The sequence below is a fragment of the Convolutriloba macropyga genome, unplaced genomic scaffold (genome assembly GCF_964194025.1).
Source record: "Convolutriloba macropyga unplaced genomic scaffold, txConMacr16.3 SCAFFOLD_6313, whole genome shotgun sequence".
NCBI lineage: Eukaryota > Metazoa > Xenacoelomorpha > Acoela > Convolutidae > Convolutriloba > Convolutriloba macropyga.
The window spans coordinates 1-12675 of NW_027452834.1; the positions used below are offsets into that span (position 1 = coordinate 1).

The window sequence follows — 12675 nt, forward strand, 5'->3', positions numbered from 1 at the left end:
TAGCTAGCTAGCTTGAGCTTGAGCTAGCTAGCTAGCTTGAACTTGAGCTAGCTAGCTAGCTTGAGTTTGAGCTAGCTAGCTTGAGCTTGAGCTAGCTAGCTTGAGCTTGAGCTAGCTAGCTAGCTTGAACTTGAGCTAGCTAGCTAGCTTGAGCTTGAGCTAGCTAGCTAGCTTGAGCTTGAGCTAGCTAGCTAGCTTGAGCTTGAGCTTGAGCTAGCTAGCTTGAGCTTGAGCTTGAGCTAGCTAGCTAGCTTGAGCTTGAGCTAGCTAGCTTGAGCTTGAGCTAGCTAGCTTGAGCTTGAGCTAGCTAGCTAGCTTGAGCTTGAGCTAGCTAGCTAGCTTGAACTTGAGCTAGCTAGCTAGCTTGAGCTTGAGCTAGCTAGCTAGCTTGAGCTAGCTAGCTAGCTTGAGCTTGAGCTTGAGCTTGAGCTAGCTAGCTTGAGCTTGAGCTAGCTAGCTAGCTTGAGCTTGAGCTAGCTAGCCTAGCTTGAGCTTGAGCTAGCTAGCTAGCTTGAGCTTGAGCTTGAGCTAGCTAGCTTGAGCTTGAGCTTGAGCTAGCTAGCTAGCTTGAGCTTGAGCTAGCTAGCTAGCTTGAGCTTGAGCTTGAGCTAGCTAGCTTGAGCTTGAGCTTGAGCTAGCTAGCTAGCTTGAGCTTGAGCTAGCTAGCTTGAGCTTGAGCTAGCTAGCTTGAGATTGAGCTAGCTAGCTAGCTTGTGCTTGAGCTAGCTAGCTAGCTTGAGCTTGAGCTTGAGCTAGCTGGCTTGAGCTTGAGCTAGCTAGCTTGAGCTTGAGCTAGCTAGCTTGAGCTTGAGCTAGCTAGCTAGCTTGAACTTGAGCTAGCTAGCTAGCTTGAGCTTGAGCTTGAGCTAGCTAGCTAGCTTGAGCTTGAGCTAGCTAGCTAGCTTGAGCTTGAGCTTGAGCTAGCTAGCTTGAGCTTGAGCTTGAGCTAGCTAGCTAGCTTGAGCTTGAGCTAGCTAGCTTGAGCTTGAGCTAGCTAGCTTGAGCTTGAGCTAGCTAGCTAGCTTGAGCTTGAGCTAGCTAGCTAGCTTGAACTTGAGCTAGCTAGCTAGCTTGAGCTTGAGCTAGCTAGCTAGCTTGAGCTAGCTAGCTAGCTTGAGCTTGAGCTTGAGCTTGAGCTAGCTAGCTTGAGCTTGAGCTAGCTAGCTAGCTTGAGCTTGAGCTAGCTAGCTAGCTTGAGCTTGAGCTAGCTAGCTAGCTTGAGCTTGAGCTTGAGCTAGCTAGCTTGAGCTTGAGCTTGAGCTAGCTAGCTAGCTTGAGCTTGAGCTAGCTAGCTTGAGCTTGAGCTAGCTAGCTTGAGCTTGAGCTAGCTAGCTAGCTTGAGCTTGAGCTAGCTAGCTAGCTTGAGCTTGAGCTAGCTGGCTTGAGCTTGAGCTAGATAGCTTGAGCTTGAGCTAGCTAGCTAGCTTGAGCTAGCTAGCTAGAGCTCGACCTATGAAAAGCTGCGCAAACACTTATTCTATAATAATTGCGAAAATTAAAAATTTCACAAGTGAAAAGCTGCATAAACAGTAATTCTATGTGTGGGGCATTATTAGGGGGAGGTGTCTTGTCAAAATATGGCTGGACTAAAGACCTCAACCCAGATAGGGTGGAAGGCCCTATGATCGGTCTGTTACTAATCGGTGACCGATAAAGACCTGACCAAGGCCTGTAGTAAGCTTGGTTAGGCATTACAGGAGATAACACTAAGACCGAGGGGTCTTAGAGAGCCCTCTAGCGGGGCGAATAGAGCTAGATCGAGCCTTGGGAAAGCTAGATCGAGCAGGACTGAAGCTAAAGGATAGACCGAGAGGTCTGTCTGGTCCTCCTAGAGAGGCCAAGAGAAAGTACGAGAAGCCAACTAAAGCTTGATCGGGCCTTCAGCAAGCACGACCGAGCTGTACCGGAGCTAACACTAAGACCGAGGGGTCTTAGAGAGCCCTCTAGCGGGGCGAATAGAGCTAGATCGAGCCTTGGGAAAGCTAGATCGAGCAGGACTGAAGCTAAACGATAGACCGAGAGGTCTGTCTGGTCCTCCTAGAGAGGCCAAGAGAAAAAACGAGAAGCTAACTAAAGCTTGATCGGGCCTTCAGCAAGCACGACCGAGCTGTACCGGAGCTAACACTAAGACCGAGGGGTCTTAGAGAGCCCTCTAGCGGGGCGAATAGAGCTTGATCAAGCCTTGGGCAAGCTAGATCGAGCAGGACTGAAGCTAAGCAAGAGACCGAGAGGTCTGTCTGGTCCTCCTAGAGAGGCCAAGAGAAAGTACGAGAAGCCAACTAAAGCTTGATCGGGCCTTCAGCAAGCACGACCGAGCTGTACCGGAGCTAACACTAAGACCGAGGGGTCTTAGAGAGCCCTCTAGCGGGGCGAATAGAGCTAGATCGAGCCTTGGGAAAGCTAGATCGAGCAGGACTGAAGCTAAACGATAGACCGAGAGGTCTGTCTGGTCCTCCTAGAGAGGCCAAGAGAAAGTACGAGAAGCTAACTAAAGCTTGATCGCGCCTTCAGCAAGCACGATTGAGCAAGACCGGAGCTAACACTAAGACCGAAGTGTCTTAGAGAGCCCTCTGGTGGGGCGAATAGAGCTAGATCGAGCCTTGGGAAAGCTAGATCGAGTAAGATTGAAGCTGAAAGAGTGTCAGAGGAGCAAATGAACCTCCAAAAAGTGAAAATCAAATTTTAGAAAAAACACAAGTTAAATACTGCATGGACAGTATTTCTATGTGTGGGGCATTATTAGGGGGAGGTGTCTTGTCAAAATATGGCTGGACTAAAGACCTCAACCCGGATAGGGTGGAAGGCCCCATGATCGGTCTGTTACTAATCGGTGACCGATAAAGACCTGACCAAGGCCTGTAGTAAGCTTGGTTAGGCATTACAGGAGTTAACACTAAGACCGAGGGGTCTTAGAGAGCCCTCTAGCGGGGCGAATAGAGCTAGATCGAGCCTTGGGAAAGCTAGATCGAGCAGGACTGAAGCTAAGCAAGAGACCGAAAGGTCTGTCTGGTCCTCCTAGAGAGGCCAAGAGAAAGTACGAGAAGCTAACTAAAGCTTGATCAGGCCTTCAGCAAGCACGACCGAGCTGTACCGGAGCTAACACTAAGACCGAGGGGTCTTAGAGAGCCCTCTAGCAGGGCGAATAGATCTAGATCGAGCCTTGGGAAAGCTAGATCGAGCAGGACTGAAGCTAAACGATAGACCGAGAGGTCTGTCTGGTCCTCCTAGAGAGGCCAAGAGAAAGTACGAGAAGCTAACTAAAGCTTGATCGGGCCTTCAGCAAGCACGACCGAGCTGTACCGGAGCTAACACTAAGACCGAGGGGTCTTAGAGAGCCCTCTAGCAGGGCGAATAGAGCTAGATCGAGCCTTGGGAAAGCTAGATCAAGCAGGACTGAAGCTAAACGATAGACCGAGAGGTCTGTCTGGTCCTCCTATAGAGGCCAAGAGAAAGTACGAGAATCTAACTAAAGCTTGATCGGGCCTTCAGCAAGCACGACCGAGCTGTACCGGAGCTAACACTAAGACCGAGGGGTCTTAGAGAGCCCTCTAGCAGGGCGAATAGAGCTAGATCGAGCCTTGGGAAAGCTAGATCGAGCAGGACTGAAGCTAAACGATAGACCGAGAGGTCTGTCTGGTCCTCCTAGAGAGGCCAAGAGGAAGTACGAGAAGCTAACTAAAGCTTGATCGCGCCTTCAGCAAGCACGATTGAGCAAGACCGGAGCTAACACTAAGACCGAAGTGTCTTAGAGAGCCCTCTAGTGGGGCGAATAGAGCTAGATCGAGCCTTGGGAAAGCTAGATCGAGTAAGATTGAAGCTGAAAGAGTGTCAGAGGAGCAAATGAACCTCCAAAAAGTGAAAATCAAATTTTAGAAAAAAACACAAGTTAAATACTGCATGGACAGTAATTCTATGTGTGGGGCATTATTAGGGAGAGGTGTCTTGTCAAAATATGGCTGGACTAAAGACCTCAACCCGGATAGGGTGGAAGGCCCTATGATTGGTCTGTTACTAATCGGTGACCGATAAAGACCTGACCAAGGCCTGTAGTAAGCTTGGTTAGGCATTACAGAAGATAACACTAAGACCGAGGGGTCTTAGAGAGCCCTCTAGCGGGGCGAATAGAGCTTGATCAAGCCTTGGGCAAGCTAGATCGAGCAGGACTGAAGCTAAACGATAGACCGAGAGGTCTGTCTGGTCCTCCTAGAGAGGCCAAGAGAAAGTACGAGAATCTAACTAAAGCTGGGTCGGGCCTTCAGCAAGCACGACCGAGCAGTACCGGAGCTAACACTAAGACCGAGGGGTCTTAGAGAGCCCTCTAGTGGGGCGAATAGAGCTAGATCGAGCCTTGGGAAAGCTAGATCGAGCAGGACTGAAGCTAAACGATAAACCGAAAGGTCTGACGGGTCCTCATAAGAGGCATGGAGAAAGATCTGATACTAAAGTACCTCTCGGAAGTAATAAAATATGCCTGATGAAGCCGGGTATGATGTTTGTTGTTTGATGGCATTCATCGATTAGGTCTGGTGGATTCCCCATTACTCCGAGTGGTACTAGTAGAGGCTCCTACAGGGGTGAGCAAAGCGAGATCAAGCCTTAGGCAAGCTAGATCGAGCAGAACTGAAGCTGAAAAGCAAAATAAATGACAGGTCTGTCCAAATCAATAAACTTGAAATCCAGTGTGGTCACCACGGGTCACGAGGTGAATTCCTAGCGATTGTCTGCTGAACGTATAGGAAGGCCCGAAACGAACGATAATTTCATTGCACAGTGGAGATACTATACGTTCAGGAGTAGCATACATCGGGTTTGATCTATGATCATGTCTGGTCTCCGAGGATCCACCGGGTTACCAACTGGCACCGCTGTACTGGGTGTAAAACTGGGCCACCTGAAGTCCCGGGTGTAAAACTAGGTGCCTCTGTGCCAAAGTAGCGGCTTGCGTAGTGCATTATGCCTCCGGCTTGCGAAATGGTTATAAGCAATAACAACAGGACGCCGCGGGGTGTTCACTTAAAGGAGTAACGTTCTCTCAAGGGAGGGGATCTAAAAATCTTGATAAAACATTTATTCTATGCAAAATTTGTGCGCAAATTTTGCAAAGTAAAAAGCTGCACTGTAGCAAATTCTATGTGTGTAGCATTATTAGGGAAGTGTTGTTTGATGGCACCTCTCTACTTGATGCACCAAAGAACTACCTTGATGGCTCATGACCGCTGGTAATCTGTCGTCGCTAGTAGTTCGGAACTGAGAACAAATATGTTCGCAAATTACAACAATTATACAGCATATTGCTGAATAAAGCAGAACCGAATAATACTCAGTGACTTTACACCAAGACTGACTAATGTCTGGATTGTATCGTCCTACTCGAGTAAGGCGAAGAAAAGCTAGAAAGATACGCTTTTCACAAAGCAGGCTTAATGCATGCAAACCAAGGAGGAAGGAGTGATGCCCCTCCTTATAATAAGCAGAACCAAATAAAGAACAGACAGCATCATCTGTACAGTGACCAAGAAGAGGTGAAACTTCTGTATGTGAAAAGGCAATTTGAGCGAGATTTATTAGCAGACTAGTATTATGTTGTTTCTAGTAGGCGAAAGCCGAAACATCAACATGTGAAAATCTGATATTAAATCCTCAATCATTTTCCCTAGTATTATACAGCTATGAGTAACCTTAATTGGACACGGCAATTATTGCTGACCGGTGAAACTTTCGCATGGGAAAGACACACACACTTCTTGACAAAGCAATAAGTATTATGCTGTTTCTAGTACGCGAAAGCAGAAACATCAGCATGTGAAAGTTGTGAAGTTGAAGAATTTTTGTGTTGAGTACGATGTTGTTACTAGTAACCATGTCGACAGCTGAGAACTGTTCTCTAACCAATAGAAGGTGAAACTTCTGTATGTGAAAAGGCAATTTGAGCGAGATTTCTTAGCAGACTAGTATTATGTTGTTTCTAGTAGGCGAAAGCCGAAACATCAACATGTGAAAATCTGATATTAAATCCTCAATCATTTTCCCTAGTATTATACAGCTACTAGTAGCCGTAATTGGTCAGGGAAACATTGTTGACCGGTGAAACTTCACATGGGAAAGACACACAAATTACTTGACAAAACAATAAGTATTATGCTGTTTCTAGTATGCGAAAGCAGAAACATCAGCATGTGAAAGTTGTGAAGTTGAAAAGTTTTTGTGTTGAGTACGGTGTTGTTACTAGTAACCATGTCGACAGCTGGAAAGCTGTTCTCTAACCAATAAAAGGTAAAACTTCTGTATCTGAAGAGGCGGCGTGATTGAGATTTTTAACAGACTAGTATTATGTTGTTTCTAGTAGGCGAGAGCCGAAACATCGACATGTGAACATCTGGTTTTTAAATCATGAGTCAATTCTCCCTAGTATGATACAGTTGTTAGCCGGTATTGGTAACAGTAGAACAGAGATTTGGAGGGCAAAACCTGCTCATGGGAAATGCTCACAGAGCGCTATCTACCAGTACACATAGTATTATGCTGTTTCTAGTACGCGCGAGCCGAAACATCAGCATGTGAAATGTGTAATCGTGGGTAACTCTAAGTGTGTAGAGTACTGTGTAGTAACTAGTAGCCATGCCAAAGCATGCATTGAAACTCTTCGTGATTTAAAAAGCTCAAAGCAAGATTGACGAGGCCGCAAGGCTATGTCTTTCTAAATTCGAACAAATCGAAAGATTGTTCAAAGTACAATTAAACTGATTGATCCTGTCAGTTGCCATATGCTTGTCTGAAAGACTAAGCCATGCATGTGCAAGCGAAGCTTGAAAAAGTGGAACCGCGAATGGCTCATTAAATCAGTTACTATCTATTAGTTGATTTGCAAGCTAAATGAATAACTGCGGTAACCCTGCAGCTAATGCATGCTGATTGTCCGACACTGTCGGAGACTTTTACAAGACTACACCGGGTGATTTGCTAAGTACAGACACATCCCGTGATGAGTCCTAGTAACTGAAAGATCCCAGATAGCTTCGGCTTGGGGACGGAACTTCCGAATTTCTGACCTATCAACCTATGATGGTAGTGTAACGGACTACCATGGTTGTGACGGGTAACGGGGAATCAGGGTTCGATTCCGGAGAGGGAGCCTTAGAAACGGCTACCACATCCAAGGAAGGCAGCAGGCACGCAAATTACCCACTCTCCGCACGAGGAGGTAGTGACTAGAAATAATGATATGAACCTTTATGGTTTGTAATCAGAATGGAATGGACTTAAAAGCTCCATTGATGAACGAGTAGAGGGCAAGTCTGGTGCCAGCAGCCGCGGTAATACCAGCCTCTACAAGCGTATGCAATAGTTGCTGCGTTTAAAAAGCTCATAGTTGGATCTGTTTGAGTAGAACGGCAACATGGTCTTCAGTTAAATCTGTTGACTCGTTCCGCTCATCCTTCGCATCGAAGAAATAGTTTGCACTTAAATGTGACGAACTGTGGAAACGGTGTTTTCACCCTGAGAAAATTAGAGTGTTCAAAGCATCCTTTGGGATCGAATAATAAAGCATGGAATAATGGAGAATGACCCGCTACTCGATTGATGCCGGTTGGCTGAGTGCGGTAATGATTGAAAGGAACAGACGGGGGCATTTGTATTGCTACGTTAGAGGTGAAATTCTTGGATCGTGGCAAGACAAACTACTGCGAAAGCATTTGCCAAGAATGTTTTCATTAATCAAGAACGAAAGTCAGAGTATTGAAGAGGATTAGATACCCTCGTAATTCTGACCATAAACTATACCAACCTACAATTTGTCAAAGTCGATCTTGACTTGGCAAGAGATTAACCGGGAAACCAAAGTTTATTGGTTCCGGGGGAAGTATGGTTGCAAAATCGAAACTTAAAGGAATTGACAGAAGGGCACCACCAGGAGTGGAGCCTGCGGCTTAATTTGACTCAACACGGGAAAACTCACCCGGTCCAGACATCTTAAGGATTGACAGATTGAATATCTTTCATGATTATATGGGCGGTGGTGCATGGCCGTTCTTAGTTAGTGGAGTGATCTGTCTGGTTAATTCCGATAACGAACGAGATCTTCTCCATCTAAATAATGAAATTCACTATATGTGAATTCAAACACTTCTTAGAGGAACTATGCGGAATTAAATACCGCAGATGAAGTGAGGCTATAACAGGTCTGTGATGCCCTTAGATGTTCTGGACTGCACGCGCGCTACACTGTGTACTTTTAGATTGAGTACTCAGCCCTTGGTCCGAAATGGACTGGGCAATCAGAGAAAAGTACAGCGCTTCAAGGGGATCGTCTGTTGTAACTTGCAGACGTGAACCAGGAATTCCTGGTACTTATGAGTCAACAACTCATAGGGATTACGTCCCTGCCCTTTGTACACACCGCCCGTCGCTACTACTGATTGGATAGTTAAGCAAGAATTGCAAATTCCTACTGTTGGGACTTCGGTCTCCGGCAACGGGATGAAGCGGATCGAGCTTAATTGTCTAGAGGAAGTAAAAGTCGTAACAAGGTTTCCGTAGGGGAACCTGCGGAAGGATCAGTGATTGATTCCTTCGGGCATGGCTGCTGGTAGAGGCCATGTCTGTAGTGCGCATGACGCTCTGTCGCTAGAGATTGCTTGGCAACCAATCTCGAATTATGTATCGAGCTCAAAAACTACTTGTGTGGATACATAGTTCAGCAGTCATGGCAAGGGACTGCTTAAAGGGAGACTAGTTAGCAAAAGCAGCCTAGCAGAACTGCAGCTATCTAGATCTCAGAAGCTGGGTTATAGAAGCCCAGCTATAGACTTGTGAATGAGAAAGGCCTAAAAAGGTCCACAAGTCGCGTGGTTAGAACCGACACGCAAAAATCCCAGCGAGTGACAGAGCGTTGCGCTGTTCAGTGGGAAAGAGTTGAGCTACTCGGGGCGCCCACTGAACTTGCTCCGAGCCAAAGGCTCGAAAAAACACAGCTTAGCCTCAGATCCTTTACATAGAAGGCTAGCTAAAATAAACTTACCTTGGACGAGGGTAAAGTTTAGTCAGTTCTTAGGGGAGAGTAATCCACAGCTTCTCGCCCTCTGAACATTCTCCCAGATATGTAGGTCTGGGAGAGTCTCCTCCTGTTCTTCGGAATCTGGAGGTAGACAAAGACAGTACGATACGATCTTGCATCGGGATGACTAACCGATAATGATCATAATCTGACAATTTTTCCGGCTTGAGGCACCGGAGTCAGATTAAAGGACACATACTGAACTAAAGGCGTATGTGCAAAGCTTGTCGGAGTGTAGAGAGTCAAGCTGAGTTGACTCGTCACGTGGTGATGACAACAGCCATGTGCAAAACACTCACAACTTTATCGTCTATGTGGAAAAGGTTGCTAACAGCGCTCTCTATGAGAGGCCCTCGCATATAACTATACGAGGAAAAGGCGATAGAGTTGTTTGAATGTGGGGCAGGTTCATCGACAAGCTAAGTTGATCACATTCTTGTTGTGGCATCCTACTAGAATTGGTCACGGTCTGCACCAACTCTCCCCAAGTTGGCCAGACTTAAAACTAGAAATAAGGTTTGCAGCTATGTGAACCTAGAAACTGTAAAGGAGTTGAAAGAACTTAAAGGAATTGAAAGAGGCCTTGAGGTATATCCTCTTGGTAAAGACCCACAAAAGCTCACAAAAGTGGCTTCGAAGGGCAAAACTGGTTCATCCAAAACAATTGGAGAGCTTAAAGCAGAACCAATTCGAATGAAACACTATTGGTGAAACTTCATCATGAGAACGTCACAAGCTGATCACGCTCTATGATATGACTAGTATTATGTTGCTTCTAGTAGGCTAAGCGCAAGCCGAAACATCAACATGTGAAAGTCGTAGAATTTTGCAATCAAACTGTGGCTAGTACTGTGATGTTACTAGTAACCTGGTGTTCCGTCATATGGCCAAGAGAGCATTTGAAGGCGAAACTTCTGCATGGGAAAGCTGCATCATGATCAAAATTTTATATCGAGTATTATGTTGACGTTAGTAGGCCTTGGCCGAAAACGCAGCATGTGAAAGGTATAGATAAAAGTTATTGTTGCAGTCAGTACTGTGTAGTTACTAGTAGCTGGATTTAAGCTCAAAATGAGACACTGTTGGTGAAACTTCATCATGAGAATGTCACAAGCTGATCAAGCTCTATGATATGACTAGTATTATGTTGCTTCTAGTAGGCTAAGCGCAAGCCGAAACATCAACATGTGAAAGTCGTAGAATTTTGCGATCAAATTGTGGCTAGTACTGTGATGTTACTAGTAACCTTGTGTTACGTCATATGGCCAAGAGAGCATTTGAAGGCGAAACTTCTGCATGGGGAAGCTGCATCATGAACAAAAGTTTATATCGAGTATTATGTTGACATTAGTAGGCCCTGGCCGAAAGCGCAGCATGTGAAAGGTATAGATAAAAGTTATCGTTGCAGTCAGTACTGTGTAGTTACTAGTAGCTGGATTTAAGCTCGAAATGAGACACTGTTGGTGAAACTTCATCATGAGAACGTCACAAGCTGATCACGCTCCATGATATGACTAGTATTATGTTGCTTCTAGTAGGCTAAGCGCAAGCCGAAACATCAACATGTGAAAGTCGTAGAATTTTGCGATCAAATTGTGGCTAGTACTGTGATGTTACTAGTAACCTTGTGTTACGTCATATGGCCAAGAGAGCATTTGAAGGCGAAACTTCTGCATGGGGAAGCTGCATCATGAACAAAAGTTTATATCGAGTATTATGTTGACGTTAGTAGGCCCTGGCCGAAAGCGCAGCATGTGAAAGGTATAGATAAAAGTTAGCGTTGCAGTCAGTACTGTGTAGTTACTAGTAGCTGGATTTAAGCTCGAAATGAGACACTGTTGGTGAAACTTCATCATGAGAACGTCACAAGCTGATCACGCTCTATGATATGACTAGTATTATGTTGCTTCTAGTAGGCTAAGCGCAAGCCGAAACATCAACATGTGAAAGTCGTAGAATTTTGCAATCAAACTGTGGCTAGTACTGTGATGTTACTAGTAACCTTTTCTTACGTCATATGGCCAAGAGAGCATTTGAAGGCGAAACTTCTGCATGGGGAAGCTGCATCATGAACAAAAGTTTATATCGAGTATTATGTTGACGTTAGTAGGCCCTGGCCGAAAGCGCAGCATGTGAAAGGTATAGATAAAAGTTATCGTTGCAGTCAGTACTGTGTAGTTACTAGTAGCTGGATTTAAGCTCGAAGTGAGACACTGTTGGTGAAACTTCATCATGAGAACGTCACAAGCTGATCACGCTCTATGATATGACTAGTATTATGTTGCTTATAGTAGGCTAAGCGCAAGCCGAAACATCAACATGTGAAAGTCGTAGAATTTTGCGATCAAATTGTGGCTAGTACTGTGATGTTACTAGTAACCTTGTGTTACGTCATATGGCCAAGAGAGCATTTGAAGGCGAAACTTCTGCATGGGGAAGCTGCATCATGAACAAAAGTTTATATCGAGTATTATGTTGACGTTAGTAGGCCCTGGCCGAAAGCGCAGCATGTGAAAGGTATAGATAAAAGTTAGCGTTGCAGTCAGTACTGTGTAGTTACTAGTAGCTGGATTTAAGCTCGAAATGAGACACTGTTGGTGAAACTTCATCATGAGAACGTCACAAGCTGATCACGCTCTATGATATGACTAGTATTATGTTGCTTCTAGTAGGCTAAGCGCAAGCCGAAACATCAACATGTGAAAGTCGTAGAATTTTGCAATCAAACTGTGGCTAGTACTGTGATGTTACTAGTAACCTTTTCTTACGTCATATGGCCAAGAGAGCATTTGAAGGCGAAACTTCTGCATGGGGAAGCTGCATCATGAACAAAAGTTTATATCGAGTATTATGTTGACGTTAGTAGGCCCTGGCCGAAAGCGCAGCATGTGAAAGGTATAGATAAAAGTTATCGTTGCAGTCAGTACTGTGTAGTTACTAGTAGCTGGATTTAAGCTCGAAGTGAGACACTGTTGGTGAAACTTCATCATGAGAACGTCACAAGCTGATCACGCTCTATGATATGACTAGTATTATGTTGCTTATAGTAGGCTAAGCGCAAGCCGAAACATCAACATGTGAAAGTCGTAGAATTTTGCGATCAAACTGTGGCTAGTACTTTGATGATGCTTGTAGCCAACCGAATTGGTTGAAAAGCCCAATAAGTAAGCTAACTTGGGAGAGCTTGTTGGAAACCAAATGCTACTAGATTGGTCCAAATACATCCTTCAACAGGGGATCACTTGGCTCGCTTTACGAAGAGGAGCACAGCTATATGTGTTAATTCGGTATGAATCGCAAGATTTGTTTACCGACCTCTCTAACGCAAAAGGCGGTCTCGGCTTCGGCTGTTGACTGCGTCCGATTCAGGGTTATATAACTCTCGATTGAACACATTGATGTTCTATTGTTGGTGCTTCCAATAAAATTGGAACACTTAAAGCAGAACCGATTCAAATAATAGCATTCTGATCAATGATTGCATTCCTTGATCAAGAACTGCTGGAGTCATTGTGATGGCGAATTTTCTTCATAAGAAAATTGCAAAGAGACGGAACTTAATGAGACTAGTATTATGTTGTTTCTAGTAAGCGGAAGCTGAAACAGCAACATGTGAAAAT

General features: G+C 45.0%; 1 pseudogene; it reads left to right on the forward strand.

The window, feature by feature from the left end:
• The first annotated feature begins 12277 nt into the window (after positions 1-12277).
• LOC142357837 (5.8S ribosomal RNA) lies at positions 12278-12429 on the forward strand (annotated as a pseudogene).
• Positions 12430-12675: the final 246 nt, after the last annotated feature.